Source organism: Sarcophilus harrisii, chromosome 5 (genome assembly GCF_902635505.1).
Source record: "Sarcophilus harrisii chromosome 5, mSarHar1.11, whole genome shotgun sequence".
NCBI classification, from domain to species: Eukaryota; Metazoa; Chordata; class Mammalia; order Dasyuromorphia; family Dasyuridae; genus Sarcophilus; species Sarcophilus harrisii.
Genome location: NC_045430.1, coordinates 243,075,916 through 243,093,456, shown reverse-complemented (window position 1 = coordinate 243,093,456; position 17,541 = coordinate 243,075,916). Strand labels below are relative to the sequence as shown.

General features: G+C 35.8%; 1 protein-coding gene across 9 annotated transcripts in view; it reads right to left on the bottom strand.

The window, feature by feature from the left end:
* The window catches only part of CDK14 (cyclin dependent kinase 14), a 673,115-nt gene that overhangs the window by 209,170 nt on the left and 446,404 nt on the right, over positions 1–17,541 (bottom strand). The window lies entirely within an intron of this gene.

The window sequence follows — 17,541 nt, the reverse complement described above, 5'->3', positions numbered from 1 at the left end:
GACAAAGAATAAATGAAAAATGGAAAAATATCTTTAGAAAAAAAAACCCAACATTTCTCTGCTTGGGTGACAATGCAGTCACCACATTCGGCCTTGAACAATTCCCAAAGTACTTCCTGAGCAGTGGAAATGACATTAAATAAAACAAAGATGACAAGGACAAGGGGAAGAGACACAAACTGGAAGTAAAAGAATTTTCAATGCTGATGGATCAATTTTTAAGAAAAATGAAATGTGAGATAACATAAAAGGCTTGGAAAAAATGATGGACCTCATTATTACCAAAGTTTAAAAAAAATTTAAAAGTGATAACCACAGACACCTGCTTTCCTGTGGCTAAAAAATCTTTATGTAAATAAACTATATATATATAAATACATATATGTATGTGTACAAATACACACACACACACACTCTGATGACATTATTGATAAAGTTCTTAAGGAGGAACAGGTAGGTCAGTTAGTCAATATACATTTGTTAAGTGCCTACTAGGTTGTGGGAACTGAGTTAAGTGCTGGGGATACAAAGAAAGGTCAAAAATGGTCCTCCCAATCAAGGCGTTCACAGTATGATGGAAAGACACCATGCAAGCAGCAATGTATAAACAACACAATTTGAAGATAAATCAGCAGAGGGAAGGCAGTAGAATTATGGCAGTTTGGGGCAGACTTCCTGTTGAAGGAAAGCACTAGAATTAATGGCATTTGGGATTGCAGCTGTTTGATTTGAAGGTATCCAGGGAAGCCAGACAGCAGAGATGAGGAGGATCTTCTTATGTTATATTCTATATTGTGTATTTGTATACACGTGTATTGTGCATGTGTTGCTGTTGTACATCCTGAATTTTCAAAGAAGCCCAAGGACATCAAAGGCTGGTGTCTTAACTTATGTTTGGACTGGATTTAAGTGAGGCAGAACTGCACAAAGACATTAGTCCTGCTCTTCCATAATCATCAGTCTAGTGCAAGACAAAATTAAGACAATTGACAATGACCCAGTAAACAGCGGATCAAGTTGACAAGCTCTAAATGCTCCACCGAGCCTGCTTCAGCCACCTATGTGGCCACTGGAATAAATTGTTCTCATCTACCCATTCCACCAGAAGTCTCAATAAAAAAAAAGGGTAGAAAGACTCCTAACTCACAGACAGGTTTGAGGTTTCTCAGTTACCCTCAACCTTGCTGAGTCTGTCTGCCAAGGTGCTTTCATCAGGATACAGTTGGTGCACATGCTACAGCTTCTTGGAGACACAGGAGGCAGCTGGGTGACAGGGGGACTCCAAAAGTCGACTAGTAGCCTTCAAAGGGGCTTGGCAAGTCTCACATCAGAGGTGCTAATCCACCCTAATACCTCTTTTCACTTCCCTCACCCATATGTTTTCAGAAAAATATTGTGGATATACGATGAATGATCTGGGCCCAGAAGTCGAAGGGAAAAGGAGGAAGGGATGAATTGCTTTTTGGAAATTGTGTAGGATTTTGATTAATCTCAAGCTTCTACCAGAAACAAGGTTCTTTCCTTTTAACATAAATAATCACCTATTTATTCTAAAAATAAACAATCGTATTTTAAAGGTATGAGCCACGGAACAGCACAGTCTCCAAGAATTAAAGTTGCAGGTCACCTACAGAGTAAAGGCAGCTAGATGGTAGGCACTGCTTTGGCTGCAATCCATTATCAATGAAGACCTATACGTGAGAATGTAAAGAGAGTCAGTAGAGAGATGTCAAAGGGGAGAATTTGATTCAATAACACAGAAAGGATAAGGGAGAAATGAGCCTCCAGGATTCAAGGGCACCACCATCTGCACAATGAGAAGACATCCAAAAGAAGATGGCCAGAACATTGGACCAGCTCCTTGTGGTTGTAGAGGATTTAAGGAAAGATGCGACTAAAAGAAGAAGAGGTTGGATGAACTGCCATCTGCAATCTATGGCAATAAAATCATAGAGCCATTGAAACGTCAATTTGGCTTCTTTACTTGGCTCTTTTATCAAAATTAACATCTTGCATATTTCTAAACAAAATTTATGTTTTATTTGGGATCTGGGGAAGATCAAGGCCATGCTACATATCACTTAATGAGTTTTGAGGATTCAGTTTTTCTAATAAAAATGCAGACCTACTACATGCAGAACTGAGCAATTATAACTAGAGGATGAGGTGATGCAAAAAAAAAAAAAAAAGCCTCACAATTAAATTTACTGTTCCTTTTCCTTCTGTATCTTGGTAAACCACTTGTATTGATTCTCACTGTCCTAATTAGTAGGAAGAAAGTTCAATAAAATTTTACTGGATTTTTCTGAGCTAGAAATCCACTGAAGCCTGACTGGATTGATATTAAATCTCAGCTAACAAATCAAATCAAAACTCATAAATTACTAAACTGAATAAAATAAGTCATTTGTAATTCTGCCAAAGGTGGGAGGTGTTAGGCAATGTGCCCTTCATTTTTTCCAAAGTTTTTTTAATGGTGCTAATTATTCTCTGCTTGGGTGAACCCCCCTCAACAACAACAACCTAGATTCATTCAATAACGAGTTTCACTTGATTCAAACTGACAATTATTTTTATTGATCTTCAATACAATCAAGCTTGACTTGAATGCCATCTTAATGTTAAATTTTAATGTCTGTTAATGTGTTGTATCTTATCAGACTAATGGAAGAGCTAATGGGCTAGTTAGGAGGAAAATTTCAGCTCATTAAATTCATTAGCTTGCTTTTTAAGCCCAAAGAGGTGCCATCCTTCATTTTGTGAGTGACTGTTAAAAAAGCAACTTCAATATTCTCCAGAAAAGGCAAAGATCCTCCAAAAGATCCCACAAGTTCCAACCCCTCCCACTACAACGCTCCCTCCCCCAAACACACAGTTACAAAGCATTACTGCTGCCTATTCTGAGATCACTTAGACCAAGAAATCATTTTGTCAGTAAGTCATACAAAGCATCCTCCTCCTTAATTTTCTGGATTGGGCAAAGATTTGTGAGATACCATCTAACTGTGTTCCAAAAACTAGCAAACATTGCTCAGGCACCTCTTATTGGCAAAGCTTTCTCTGATGAGAGGCTGGAGAAGCAAATTAAATACAGCCAAACACCTGCCTTCAAGGAGCTCATATCATTCTGGGAACTAATCATTTAACTATGGAAACAAAATGACTTCCCATGAAAAGCAATGAACAACACAGGACAGCATGTAATTAAATGCTAACCAAAATGTAACAGAAAACGAATGCACTAGGATGGAGGAGGAGCCCTAGTAGTATACTCAGAACCCCAGCAAAATCTGCAAGGTGGTACCACTGTGTATAGAGGGGAGCAGTCCTGGGAAGACCTGAGTTCAAATTTCACCAGGGACACTCACCAACTGTGTGATTTGGAGCAAATCACTTGTTTGCTTCAGTTTCCTTAACCGTAAAATGGGCATAAAAACAGCCCCTACCTTAGAAAGTTTTTGTGAAGATTAAATGACATAATATTTGTATAAAAAGTACTTAAGGGGAAAAAAAAAGTAAAAAGTACACAACAGTGAACAAAAGAAAACCTGGAAAGAAGCAAAAACAAAAGCTGAGTAGTTCTGAAAACAATGTGTAGTATTTGTTACATAATTTTTCTTGAAATGGAAATTCACTGTTTCATCTTGAACCATATCTCATGTTTTGTTGTATACATGGCCCATGTCTTTCATATTTTTCTTTTCTCATTTTGTATTGAAGATTAAAAAGAAAAAAATTACATTAAGAAAATGAAAACCAACCCCAAAAAGTGCCAAAGGCAGCTAGATGGCTCTGCATAGAATGTATGGTTCTCTCACACTTATTAGCTGTGTGATCCTGGATAAGTCACTTCACCTTGTTTGTCTCAATTCCCTCATATGCAAAATGAGCTTGAGAAGGAAATGGCAAACCACTCCAGTATCTCTGCCCCCCCAAAACAAAAAAAATCTCCAAATGGGATGACCAAGAGTCAGATACAACCAACAACCGAAAAATATTCCTCTGAGATAGTATATATAGGTTTTTCCCAACTAGCAAAGTGGTCCATGGCATAAAAAAAGGAGAACTCCTCCTGATTTATAAAGATTTCTGGTTTTGTTTTATTGACTTTCTCTGTTTGCAATTTAAGTCTGAAGCTCTGTCTTTATACTAACACTCTCTGACCATTACTAGTCATGGGATTTAAAGAAAATCACTATATAATTATCTAGCTCAGTTTCCTCATTTGTAAAATAAAAATAATACCCACATCCTACCACAGTGTTGCTGTGAGTTAAGTATGTTTGTAAACCATAAATGTCATAGAACAGGAATTATAATTCTGGTCATTAAAGCTGAAAGTGTGAATGAATTTTAACAGTTCCTAACTATGTTATCAATCAAAGAACTTTATTGATTCAGTTGCCTATTCGTGCAATTAAACAATATTTAATTCTATGAGTAAACCATCTCTTTCTGCAAATGGGCAGATTTCTTCAAATATAAGGAATTCTCACTGATCCTTGCCCACTCCATCCCATTCCAATCAGAATTTTGCTTCATTTGTAAGCTTCTTCCCTTCTGGCTATGATTAAAGGTCATTTTGCTATTTCTGGCTAATTAACACCTGTGATCTCTCTGCCCAATATTCAGTAATAAATATTTCTTAAAGTGAATAGGGAAAGAATCAGCTTTTCCATTAGTAATATTCTTATTTAGTATCATGCTTATTAGCATCCAACATAGGCCCTCACTCCCAGGACTCACTTAATAAACGCTTTCTGAATGACTGATTAATTGATTACTCTCTCTGACCTCTGAATTTCTAAGCAGACAAGGTCTTAGAAGAAAGTATAAACAAAATTACAGAAGGACATTAACCAGCAGCCTCATTAAAAAAAAAAAAAAAACTGGCCAACAACAAAAACTAATTCTGATTTCTGTTGTTTAAAATTAACTGAGGCCAAAAAGTGTAGTTGTTATCACACTGTAAGTCACTCTGATGGGTGAACAACATATCATTCCTGACACCCTGCATCAGGGAACTCAACCACGAAATTTAGTTTTTGAAGGATTATGCAAAGTGTCACATTCTATACACTTAAAAACGGATACCTCTCACTGTCAAAAGATAGCACAGGAATGGGAGGGGAAAAGAGGCCTAATAAGTTAAAACTAAGTGCTCATTAGGGCCAGAAGAGCAGTCAGATGTAAACCCCAAAAAATCTCTATCATGAAATCTGAATCAATTAAAATGCAATTGGGAAATGTTTAGCAAAATAAATAAAAATACAATACCCATAGATAATGTTAACTTGCGGATTTTTAAGTCACTATGCCCTCCCTTTCTATTTGAGTTTAATACTACTAGTCTAGATTTCAATACTTTCTATGGGTAATTTTTTTTAGAGATAAATTTTTTATTTTAAAAGTTAGAATTTAATCAAGATATAGATTATTAAATAATAAGCAAAGATCAAACAAATGTAGAAAAATGTTTTTGAAGCTAATAGGCAATCAAGAAGGGAAATTAAACCCCACTTAACAAAATCAAGGAGCTGCTTGGATATATTTGACTTTGAGGATAAAATATTTTAAAATATACAACAAAAGAAAGTATATTGAGCTGTGAATAATTGGTAAGGCAGAGATCAGAAGTTGCTGAATGGAGGTAAACTCATCACAAGCGTTTTATTATTCATTTACTTACAAGACCTTAAAGGAACCATTCCTATAAAGTTCCAAAGATAATCACTACAAGGCCAAGTCCCACAGCACAGGGTATGACTGAATGGATGTTTTAAAATCATTTATTCATTGCTACTATGTGTCAGGGCAGCTAAGTGTTACAGAAGGCTTGAAATAAGAAAAATTAATCTTTATGAGTTCAAACACAGCCTCAGACACAACTAGTAATGTGACTTTGAAGGAGTTGCTTAACCTTATCTGCCTCAGTTTCCTCATCTGTAAAAATGAGCTGGAAAAGGGAGAAATGGAAACCACTTCAGTATCTTTGCCAAGAAAACCCCAAATGGGGTCACAAAGAGCTGAATATGGCTGAAATGATGGGACAACAATTATGTGTCAGGCCCTCTGAAGATAAGGAGACAGTTCAGGCTTCCATTAAAATGCAACCTTAAGGAGCTTCTATTGCCTCCAGAGTAGATATTTATTAAGTGTCAATCCACTGCGTGGTGACCAGGGAAGGCTTTTTGGTCCAGAACATCACAGGGATGGGAAGTGGAGCCACAGGACAGTGACTTTTCACACCCATTTCAGCAGTAATGGCAATCTTGATTATTATTTCCCAAACAAGAAGTAAAAAGGTCGGTACACATGGCAACAGGCCAAATGGCAATAGCCCCTGGTTTCCTTTATAGCATCTGAAGCTGGTTAGCAGGTTATTTCAGGTGGGTGATCAGGATAGATCAGCTTCAGGGAGAAGTTACAAAGTTTTGGACCAACTAGGGGTTAATGGTAGGGGATATTTGGCATTATAAAAAGTCTGTTCAAATCCTGGTTCCTCTACTTACTCCTAACACTAAACAAGTCAAAAATACTTTGTCGTAAAATAAGAGGAATGGATTTGAGGGCTTCCAAGGTCCTCTCTAAACTAGGATCTGATAAATAATAATAAACGTCCAGACCCAGAAACTAATGCTTCACTAATTTCAAATTAATATGATAGAAGCAGGAAACACCAGTTTGCTTCAGTAATGACTGGCTGCCATTTTCCAGTTCACACTAACTCGGATTTTGCAGTCTGTCATAGGAGGCACAAAATTCCAGTCTGTGATGGTCATAGATCATAGTGCTTAAGGAAATTCAAATCTGGGTCTTCCTGACTTCCAAAGTCTTGTGACTATAATCACCCCTTCTTGTCCAGTTCCACTGCCATCAGCAGAGTTCAGGTCCTTGTCGAACTGAACTACTAGGGTAGACTTTTAACCGTCTTCCTTGATTTACAATGATTCTATAAAATAATACCGGAAAACTGACAGTCCTGATTATGTTCCTACACTACTCAAAAAATGTTTTGTTGCTCTTAAATCATTTTTTTAGTTGTGTTCGACTCTGTGACCCCACCTTGGGTATTTTGGGGGCAAAGATATTGGAGTGGTTTGCCATTTTCTTCTCTAGCAGATGAGGAAACTAAGGCAAATGGATAAAGTGCCTTGGTCAAGGTGATACAGGCCACATTTGAATTCAGGTCTTCTTGTCTCCAGGGCTGGCAATCTATCCACTGTATCACCTTAGCTGCCCCCCAAAATGTTCTATTGCTTTTCAATTGCCAATAAAATAAGGTCTAGAACATCCGTTGGGCATCCACGATCCTTATTGCTTCCCAGGTGTTCTCCTCCTCTCCATCCATTTGTCCTTCATGATCTCAAATGGTTGAATATCTTGTCTTCAATGATCATAACAGATGTCACTCATTTACCTCATTAAGATCTGTATGTGATCTGTTCTCCTCAGAGCCTAAAAAATCCTGTGAGATATTAATATCCTCATTTAATAGAGAAGTGGACCTTATTCAGCTCTCAAAAGCATTTATCAAGTACTTACTATATATCAGGACACTGTCTGCAAGGGTTACCAAGAAAAAGGAAAACCTGGCAGTGTGCTCAGGGTTTTCAGGAGCCTTGCTGATTTATCATCCTTGACTAGTAAGTGGGAGAGGCAAGATTCTCTTCTTATGGCAAATCCAGGTAGGGCTTTTCCCCCTATACCATGTGGCCCTCTATTTATCGTTTAATCTTTTTATTTGTCATTTAGTATTTCTTATCTCACCTCTGGGATTATTCATTCCTTGGTGGCAGTGATCATGTCCTATTCATTGCTCCCAATATCTATAGTGCCCAGTGCAATGCACTCTGCATACAGAGCTCTATATTTTTTCGCTGAATGAATAAATGAATACATCTTTAAGACATTTCAATAAGCTAAATATGTTACAAATTTGTAAGGCTATAATGTAATGCTGATGAAAAATGAGTCTCCAAAACAGGCATAAATTCCTTCCTCCAAAGAAAAAGATTCTCTATTTAGTTTCATATCAAACCAAATCAACAAATATTTAGTTGGAAATAAGTGGAAAATAATTACTTTCTTTTCACAGCATCCATGAAACACCAACCAGTTGGAGATCAGATGTTTTAGGCTGTTAAGGCATTGCTAGTTGTATACTCTGTGAGATGTGGTCATTGGAATTCACTGTTTTTTCTTAACTATTCATGTTTCGTACAAAGGAGGGCTTAATTGCTTTTAAAGGGGAAGGGAGAAGGCATCTAGTGGATTCATAAATGAACATTACTGCAATATAGCACCAAAAAAGCTTTAATAAAAGATAAAGCCTAGGACCATTGGCACTAATGAGCTAGAGGAAAAAAATATTACTGTTAAATCATATCAGCTGCTAACTCAAGCAACAAAAGCATTTTATAAGCACCTACTATGTGCCCAGCAATATACTAGGAACTGGAACAACAAAGACAAAAATTAAATGTAGTGCACATTAAAACTATGTCCAGAACTACAGGATTAACTATATTTATCCATTTGATCAAGCTTTAGTGCTTCATCAAATCTGAGACCTTAATAGAGAGTGGGATATATACTGAACATAACAGTAAGGTAAGGAAATCCCCAAACGAAACCTCAAATAATCCCATAGATGTATACATCTTCATTTTACAAATAATTCACAAACTACAGGTACTGTGGGAGACATAAAGTAGAAAGATGCAGTCACTGACTCCAGCGAGTTCATATACTAGGAAGAAAGTCATTCTTACACCAGTATTAAAAGTGACGCAGTGTACCTTGAGGAAAGATTCTTAATTGATAAAGATTGGGCTGGAGGACTCTAATTGCTATCAGTGATTGTGTCATTCTTCAATCATGGAGATTCATAACATTCTCCTTGTCTCTCCTTTTGAAGAAAATATATGATCTATAATCCAAGAGTACTTGGGGGCAAATGAACCTGAGCAACTCCAAATTTTCTCTAAACAACAAATTGGGCTTCTTGATAATCTAAATTCCCCTGAAAATGAAAATGTCAGTAGATAGACTGTGGTAGGCTGCAGTACTGTACTACTTTGTCTTAAGATAAATGACCCTGCTAAAGTTTGCTGCCAACATTTCCATTATACTTAATAAGCACAGCCCATTCTTTATTAGAGCATTCATCTACCATCGTGTTTATGGATCGCTCAATTCCTCCCGCTCCAAAGCATTCAATTTCTCCCTCTCTTCCCCTGAATTCTTCCCTCTTAAGTATTCCTCATTTCACCTAAATGAGCAGCCTAACTCTACAAGAGAGCTTCATTTCCTTTCCCTCCTGATTCTCTGCAATCTTCCTTCTTCTATCATTATCACTGAAATAGATCCACGCTCACCAGTGACCTCCCTGAATTGCATACATTTCTTCATTCTCAAACTCTTCTAATTTGTTTAATGCTTTGGAATACCCTTTGTTTTAGTCTCTGGGACATGATAGTCTCCTGATCTCCTCAAACTTCATTTATTAAATTCTATTGGGCAGTCACTGTAGTTCAGTTATATCAGACTCTTCAGGACACCATTTTGGGATTTTCTTGCAAAGATGCTTGAAAGGATTGGCAATTCCCTTCACCAATCCTTTTTATATATGGAAAAACTGAGGCAAACAGGATAAAGTGACTTGTCCAAGATCACACAGCTAATTAGAGATGAAGTTTTAATTCAGAAAAATGAATCTTCCTGTCTCTGGGCTTGTCACTCTATCCACAATATCATTTAACTGCCCTTGTTAAATGCTGTTCCTTGATAATTCTTTTTCCTTCTTCCTCCTAGTTCAATTCAACAAACACTCATTAAGTTTCTACTGTCTGCAGAGCATCATGTTAGGTTTTGGGAGAGAGAGAAAATATACAAAACCATTCAATTATGCAAGTATTTACTGTGCTAGACTTTGGTGATACAAAGACTGTCCTGTCCTCAAACACTTTATATTTAATTAAGAGAGACAACATGAAGATAAATAATATGAGGTGAGGAGGGTAAAGAATTAAGGAGATCCGTCTGGTGCCTTTAAGAGAATACACTGTCCCTGCCCTAATGAAGCTTTCAATCTTATAGGGGAACTGAGACACATACATAATTAAGATGCACTATATAACCTAGTGGTTAGCATAGTAGAATAAAAGGCAAACAAGTTCCCACTTGAGATGAGAGATGAAAGACTGGTGGGAGAAGGTAGAGATCAGGGTTATATTATTTTTCCCCTATGAACTTAATAATTATCAACAAAAACATATTTCAATAGATGAAAAACAAGAATAAGGAAGAAATTTTTTTTTTTGGTTGTTGTTTTTGTTTTTTTACCTCTGACACTCATTTTTTGGGGAGAAGATAGCATTTCAGTTGGGCTACAATGGAGTTTATTCAGCAGAGAGGAATTTATGCATCTCAAATAACAAAAATGGCCAGAGCAAAGGTCATGGGGCAAGAAAATACAGTCTGGAGCATGGCTGGATGGTAGAGGGTGGTCTGGTCTGGGTGGATCACAGTATCATGGAGCGTAACTGTAGAAAGAATTTTAGAAATTTTAGGACAGTCATTATAGGCTTCCTCCACTGTTGGTAATTCCTATAGATTTATTCATTAGAGAAAGTTCATTCATTCCTACAGATTTAACCATCACTTCTATGACAAAAGTTCAGGAAGATCTTCATGGATTCCTACTGAAAGACTATCAACTCTCAATAAATAAATCAATGAATGAGTGGATGAAGTGAATGAATGAATGAAAAGGCAGTTAATTAAGCTGTGAGCTCACATCAGACACTGCACTAACTGCAAATACAAGCAAGGAAGACAAGCTACAAGAAGCTTACTTTCCAATGGGGAAAGGCAAAAAAGAGCAATCTGAGAAGGGGGATTATGTGATAAGAGCTGGCATGGGTTGGAAATGCTAATAAATGAAGTGGGAGCATGGTTCTGAGCAAGAGAAGGCCGCCATTTACTTATTAGTACCCAGGGCTTCAGGGGAAGAGTTTAGATCCAGTGGGAAGGTCTTGAGGAAGATAGCCATGTCAGTGGCTAGATTTAGAAATGACTTTCGCCCTAATAGCTTCCTTTGGGACTCAGTTTAAATCCCAACCTCCCAAATACATTCTTTACTAATTCACCCCCCCACACACACATACACACACACACATTTTCTTCCCCACTGCCCTACAAAATTGCTTTGTAAACTATTTCCTACTGAATTCCTTGTGGACGCATGTATTGTTTTTTCCTAGTAGAATTTCTAAGTTCCTTGTGTTTCTTTTTCCACCTTCTATCCTCAGTGTCTAATAAATAGTGGGTTGATTAACAAGTATTTGTATAATTTAACTAAATTGAAATATACAGTGAGGAAAAAGTTGGCAAAGCATCCTGTTCATATGAATGGATAGTAGCCCAAGAGATCAAATCAGATTTCATGTATGGCAAGTGTATACAGATTAGATGTAATTACATCTCTATACAGATTAAGAGCATGGCAACCAGGTCCTGAATGGTACCTCTGGGCCAAACAAGGAGACCCAGAAAAGAAATCTGATCCATCAGGAATAGCTATGTATCCAAAGAACAGAATGAATAATTTTCAAAAATAATTTCTTTTGAAATTTGCAAAAATAAATCAGTTGTGCTAATTAATTTAACACAAGTTAGCATACAACTAGCATGAGATTATGCCATAAAACTGAGAACTTTATGCTCACACTCATGTGAGGACAATACTGGGGTGACTCAGGAATTCAAAGGAAGGAAGACCTAAATCAAGCAAAAGATCCACTCATTCCATTTCCTCAATCTCGGTTGAGCGGAAGCCAATAATAATTATAGGCCTGGAATTAGCTGCCTCCACAATATTAATACTGCTGCAGAGACAGTAACTTCCATATTGGTACCACTTGCTTCTCTCTAACAGTATGGCCCACTGCTGTTCACATAAGTTTTCTTATTCTGCTTATTAGCAAGTAACCTGTGACTCATTTTTTAAAATTAAGTAAAAGGACTTGAAATTTCTTGAAACTGGTGAGAATTATCATCCAAGCAACTTCAAATTTCAGAAATTAGCACTTTCCAAGAGATGATTACTGATTGCTCTGTACTGCTTTTTTCCTAAGCATGAGAATAATTTCCAAGAAAAAAGAATTCTTATTAGTTTTTCACTCATTTATTATTTAACAAATGTGTGAAACAACGTTTTGTCATCAGTTATACTCTTGACACAACGTCATAAAAGTCTCTGAAAATGGTATTGCTGAAGGCAGATTAGACAGAGCACATCTCATGGAGCACATTTGTCATCAACATCAAAAGCAGAATGAGGCATGTGTGCACCTCAGGCAAGGTTTATAAAAGTGCAGAACGCCACCCTCCATTAGAAAACCAGACCCTCCACATGTTACTATTAATAAGAACCATCAATGAAAACATGCAAGCTATCACATAATAAATACTTACCTCACAGACCGCGGAATTTTCAGGCAGGCACTGAAAATGTGCAATATTAAATAGCATCCTTCATGAGTTGCCCCAAGTTTCCCCCTAAGGGGTTGTCTCCTTTGCCAAGCCCAGCCTCAGCTGTTTGGCCCTTACCCTATTTCATAGAATTGTTTCATTGCAGATACTAGCAATAAAGATAGTTTTCCCTCTTGCTTTCCTCCCCCCTCAATCCCAGTTACTAAAATACAATAAAATAATTCTCATACATATATACACACACGCACATACATATAAATCTTGAAAAGAGAAAAAATGCTTTTATGATATGGCGTTTCTTTTCAGTTAAAAAAATTCTCAGTGTATAATAGTTAATTATATTAGTTACTGGGGGTGGGAGGATGGGATTAACTTGATTAATTTTGTGCTCCAAAGTTATTAACCACCTTTCAGTATGTAATTCACAGAAGAAATGAGTGAATAATCCTCCAGTTAAAAATACAAAAAGAATAAGAATATCTTCTTCTTTTATTATTTTAAAATTAATTATCTGCTTACCGATGCTTATACCAAAATGAAACTCATAGGTGCTATTTCAGTAAGGGATCTTTTTGATGTTTTTAGTGGAAGTCTTCTTTTAAGGAACTTAAATTAGATTTTAAAATATGCTCTACATTAGAACATGACATAAAAGTGTGTCCACTACATCTCCTGGTAACTACCATCAATTCAGCAATCCTGAATCAACAACATTTCCTCTACAAAGAGCTCTAACAAAAATCAAATCTAGCATATTCCAGAGATTGGGATAATTTATAAAAGAAACAACACATGAAATATTTCAAACTGAACCTCTGATTTACAAAATAAGTCAATAGTTGATGACATTTTGATGATCTCTCTTTCTTAAAAGATTAAACATCAGGTCATCCAATTTTAAAGAAATAATTTTTAGGAGGAGAGAACATTTTAATAATCTTCAAAAAAGACTCTTTATCCATAAAGGGTATTCCATGTATGCCATGAAGCAGCCAAAGCAATTGTAGGAGCTATTAACATCCATCACAATAATTACCTGCATACTAACAGTCTCTGCTCTCTAATAAGAGACAATAGTTTCCTGTATCAATAATTTCATGCATTCTATGGGGAATTTGCAATTATTTATTTCTTTGATTTATTAAAAGACTACACATTTCCCAAAAGTCTCTGGATGCTCATAAAAATTATTAAAATACGCCATAAAATAAAGTAATAGAAGCAAAACACCTTAGAAGCCACCTAGCACATTTATACTGATTGGGAAATTAGTTAATTACATAAATAATAAATATTTTAAATATTGTTTGACAAGCTCTGTCAAGTAATTCAATAATCTATGCTTTCATTCTTTCTGTTTTTCAGTAACACAATTAAAGGAAATAGGAATTTCCCTCCTAATTCAATTTCATCCTCAAAAAAAAAAGGAAAAAAAACCCAACTTCTAAGGAATTTTGCAACTTCTATATGATTTGTAACTTTTTAAAAATATCTATTTTACCAAAAAACTAGTAAGGTAAAATTGTTTGAACTACTGATGGAATCCTAAAGAAAAATGAATGCATCCTAATGAGTAATATAGCAATTTCAATAAAAGGGAAAGCACACAATAGAAAATAAAGGGAAAACAATTGGGGGAAATATTTTCAAAGAACATTTTAAACTCAGACATAATTTAATGAGACATAATAATGTTTTATAAATATAAAAAAGTTTATTTTTGAAGTCCACTTTTACTGCATCCAAAACTTAAGATACACTTCAAAATAAAAATATAAATGAAAGCTATTAATACTCCTATCACGATTATAAAAATATGCATATGTTGTATCTTGCTAAAAATGTACTTTTCAATTTTTTTCAACTGTCACTTCATAGTTCTAACTCAACAGTTCTACTCTTAATAAGAATAAAATATTAAAAGATGACTTGAGAGTCTACTGGAAAACAGCCTTCGAAAAGGAAGACATTTATTTCCCTTTAGAATTAAATCTTGTTACATTGTTGGTGGAATTGTGAATACATCCAGCCATTTTGGAGAGCAATTTGGAACTATGCCCAAAAAGTTATCAAACTGTGCATACCCTTTGATCCAGCAGTGTCTCTACTGGGCTTATACCCCAAAGAGATACTAAAAAAGGGTAAGGGACCTGTGTGTGCCAAAATGTTTGTGGCAGCTCTGTTTGTAGTGGCCAGAAGCTAGAAAATGAATGAATGCCCATCAATTGGAGAATGGTTGAGTAAATTGTGGTATATGAATGTTATGGAATATTATTGTTCTGTAAGAAACAACCAGCAGGATGAATACAGAGAGGATTGGCGAGACTTACGTGAACTGATGCTGAGTGAAATGAGCAGAACCAAGAGAACATTATATACCTCAACAACGATACTCTATGAGGATGTATTCTGATGGAAGTGGATTTCTTCAATAAAGACAAGATCTAACTTAGTTTCAATTGACCAAGGATGGACAGAAGCAGCTACACCCAAAGAAAGAACACTAGGAAATGAATGTAAACTGCTTGCATTTTTGCTCTTCTTCCCAGGTTATTTATACCTTCTAAATCCAATTCTCCCTGAGCAACAAGAAAACTGTTCGGTTCTGCACACATATACTGTATCCAAGATCTACTGTAACCTATCTAACATGTATAGGACTGCTTGCCATCTGGGCGAGAGGGTGGAGGGAGGGAGGGGAAAAATCGGAACAGAAGTGAGTACAAGGGATAATGTTGTAAAAAATTACCCTGGCATAGATTCTGTCAATAAAAAGTTATTTAATAAAAAAAAAATAGAATTAGATCTTGTTCCACTGGTCTCGATAGTACAACTCAAGGACTACCCATCATGAATAAGCCTACATTGAAAAAAACCTCCTTTTAATTTTATCTGCTGTCATAACTAACTGGACTTGGTCTAATTCATGTCTTCACAGACTCAACAAGCATTATAACTGCTTATGGTATGTACGGGAACTAGGTCCTGACAAAAACATCCCTTCCCTCAGAGAGCTTATATTTCACAGAGGAAAATGACATGATATGACATAATCTGTGAGATGAGCTATTAGAAGCCCGGGGATTAAGTGCTGAAAAGTCCATTAGACTAACTCTCTCATTTTAAAGATGAGGAAACTAAAGTCCAAAGAGATGAATATGTAAATGTCAGAGCTGAGTCTCTGACTCCAAAAGCAATGCTATTTTCTTCTCTATCTAACTAAAAATGACCATTAAATACCAAATGTATCTGGGTGGTGTAATACTAGCAGATGGAAGGATCGGGAGTGATTTCATGTGAGAAGTCACTGAGATACAGAGGAACTCAAGAGATACCAAGAGGTGGAGGTGAGCATAGAGAGCACCCTCATCTCAGTGGGCAATCTGGACAAACCCAAGTGGTAGAGAAGGTCCTACCCAGCTCGCCAGCCAATGGGATGCAGAGTGTCAGGGGAAAGTGCACCGACGTAGGATGGCAAGGGGCTTCTACAACCTGTCTTATTTTGGATTGATTGATAACTGTCACAAAGGAAAATAACAACAACTCTGCAGGCCAGAGCTACAAGAAAGCAATCAAGTAGATTCCACAGAGCTTCATCTCCCTTAATTTTCGTAGATGATGATGATCATTGAAATGGTAGGAAAGAACAGAGGAATGAGGAAGCCAGAAAACAGAAAATCTGGTTAATTATAGACCCTGGGTTAATTAAAATCTATAGATTTTAATTAACCCAGGGTCTATAATATATATAATATAATTTGTAATATTATAATTTAATATTATAAAATTAATTATTATAAAATATATTATAAAATTAATATATTTCATATTAGATATTATACATATTATATGTTATGAGCATTGAAATGATAGGAAAAAAGGAGGAGGAAGCCAAAAAACAGAGAATCTGGTTAATTACATATATAGTATATTTTGATTAACCCAGGGTCTATTATATACATATAAACATAAATAATATAATTATGTTATATTATAATTTAATATTACAAAATCAATATATTTCATATTATATATTATTCTACATATTTATGTCATAATAATAATATAGTATAAAATATACTGAAGATTCCTACATCGTAAGAAAAAAAAAAGAGTCTCAAAGGAAGCAAAATAAGTATGGCAAAAATAAGTTAGATTTTTGAAAATTTCTAATGATAGACTGACCTTTATTTCCTTGAGTTTTAAAAATAACTACTAAAGTTCACACTAGGCATGTACTCCCCATTACACTTACATTTAAAACACTCGGAAGACTTTTTATAAAAGCTAGTGGAAAAAAAGAGGAGAGCATCCTGATCAATGCAGTTCTAGAAAAGTGAATGTTAATAGAGCCCATCTTTAAGCACAGATGAGCAATCCAAGGATCTGATTATGCATTTTTGGTTACAGGAGGGATTCAATAATTTCTGAGGGACCAATGACTCTTCTTTCATTCTCAGAAAACAGAATTTCTGAAAACTAATTTTACTCAAGGCTTTTTAAAAATACCTAGACTCAGGTATAGTAACAGCAAAGGAGCCTTCATATATCTCTAAGTCTAACTTGGGGACAGTGAGAATCATCTACTAGGGAGGTCTACTAAGAGGAAAGGGGCAAGGAAATGGGTCTTCCAGAAGCTTTTTCCAACCTCTTCTTAATTCGTGCCTTTCTTCATTTAACTAGTTCCAATTTATCTGATTTTTGTTTGTTTGTTGTCTCACACATTAGATTGTAATCAAACTTGAGAACCAGGACTGTCCTTTGACTTTATTTTTAGAACAGTGGCAGGTATATAGTAGGAGTATAATAAATGTTTATTAACTGGCTGACCATTTCACATATATCTTTTACCAGATACATATATAGAGATGACAATGATAATAATGTAATAATGACATTTACAAAAAGAGAAATATGTCTAGGGCCATAAACAGCACTGAAACTTTCATTGCCTTCCTTGTTCACTTCAGACATCTAGGAAGTTGTCCTTTGGATAATGGCATTTATAGATAGCGTTTGATCTCAGATTTTAATATTAAATTT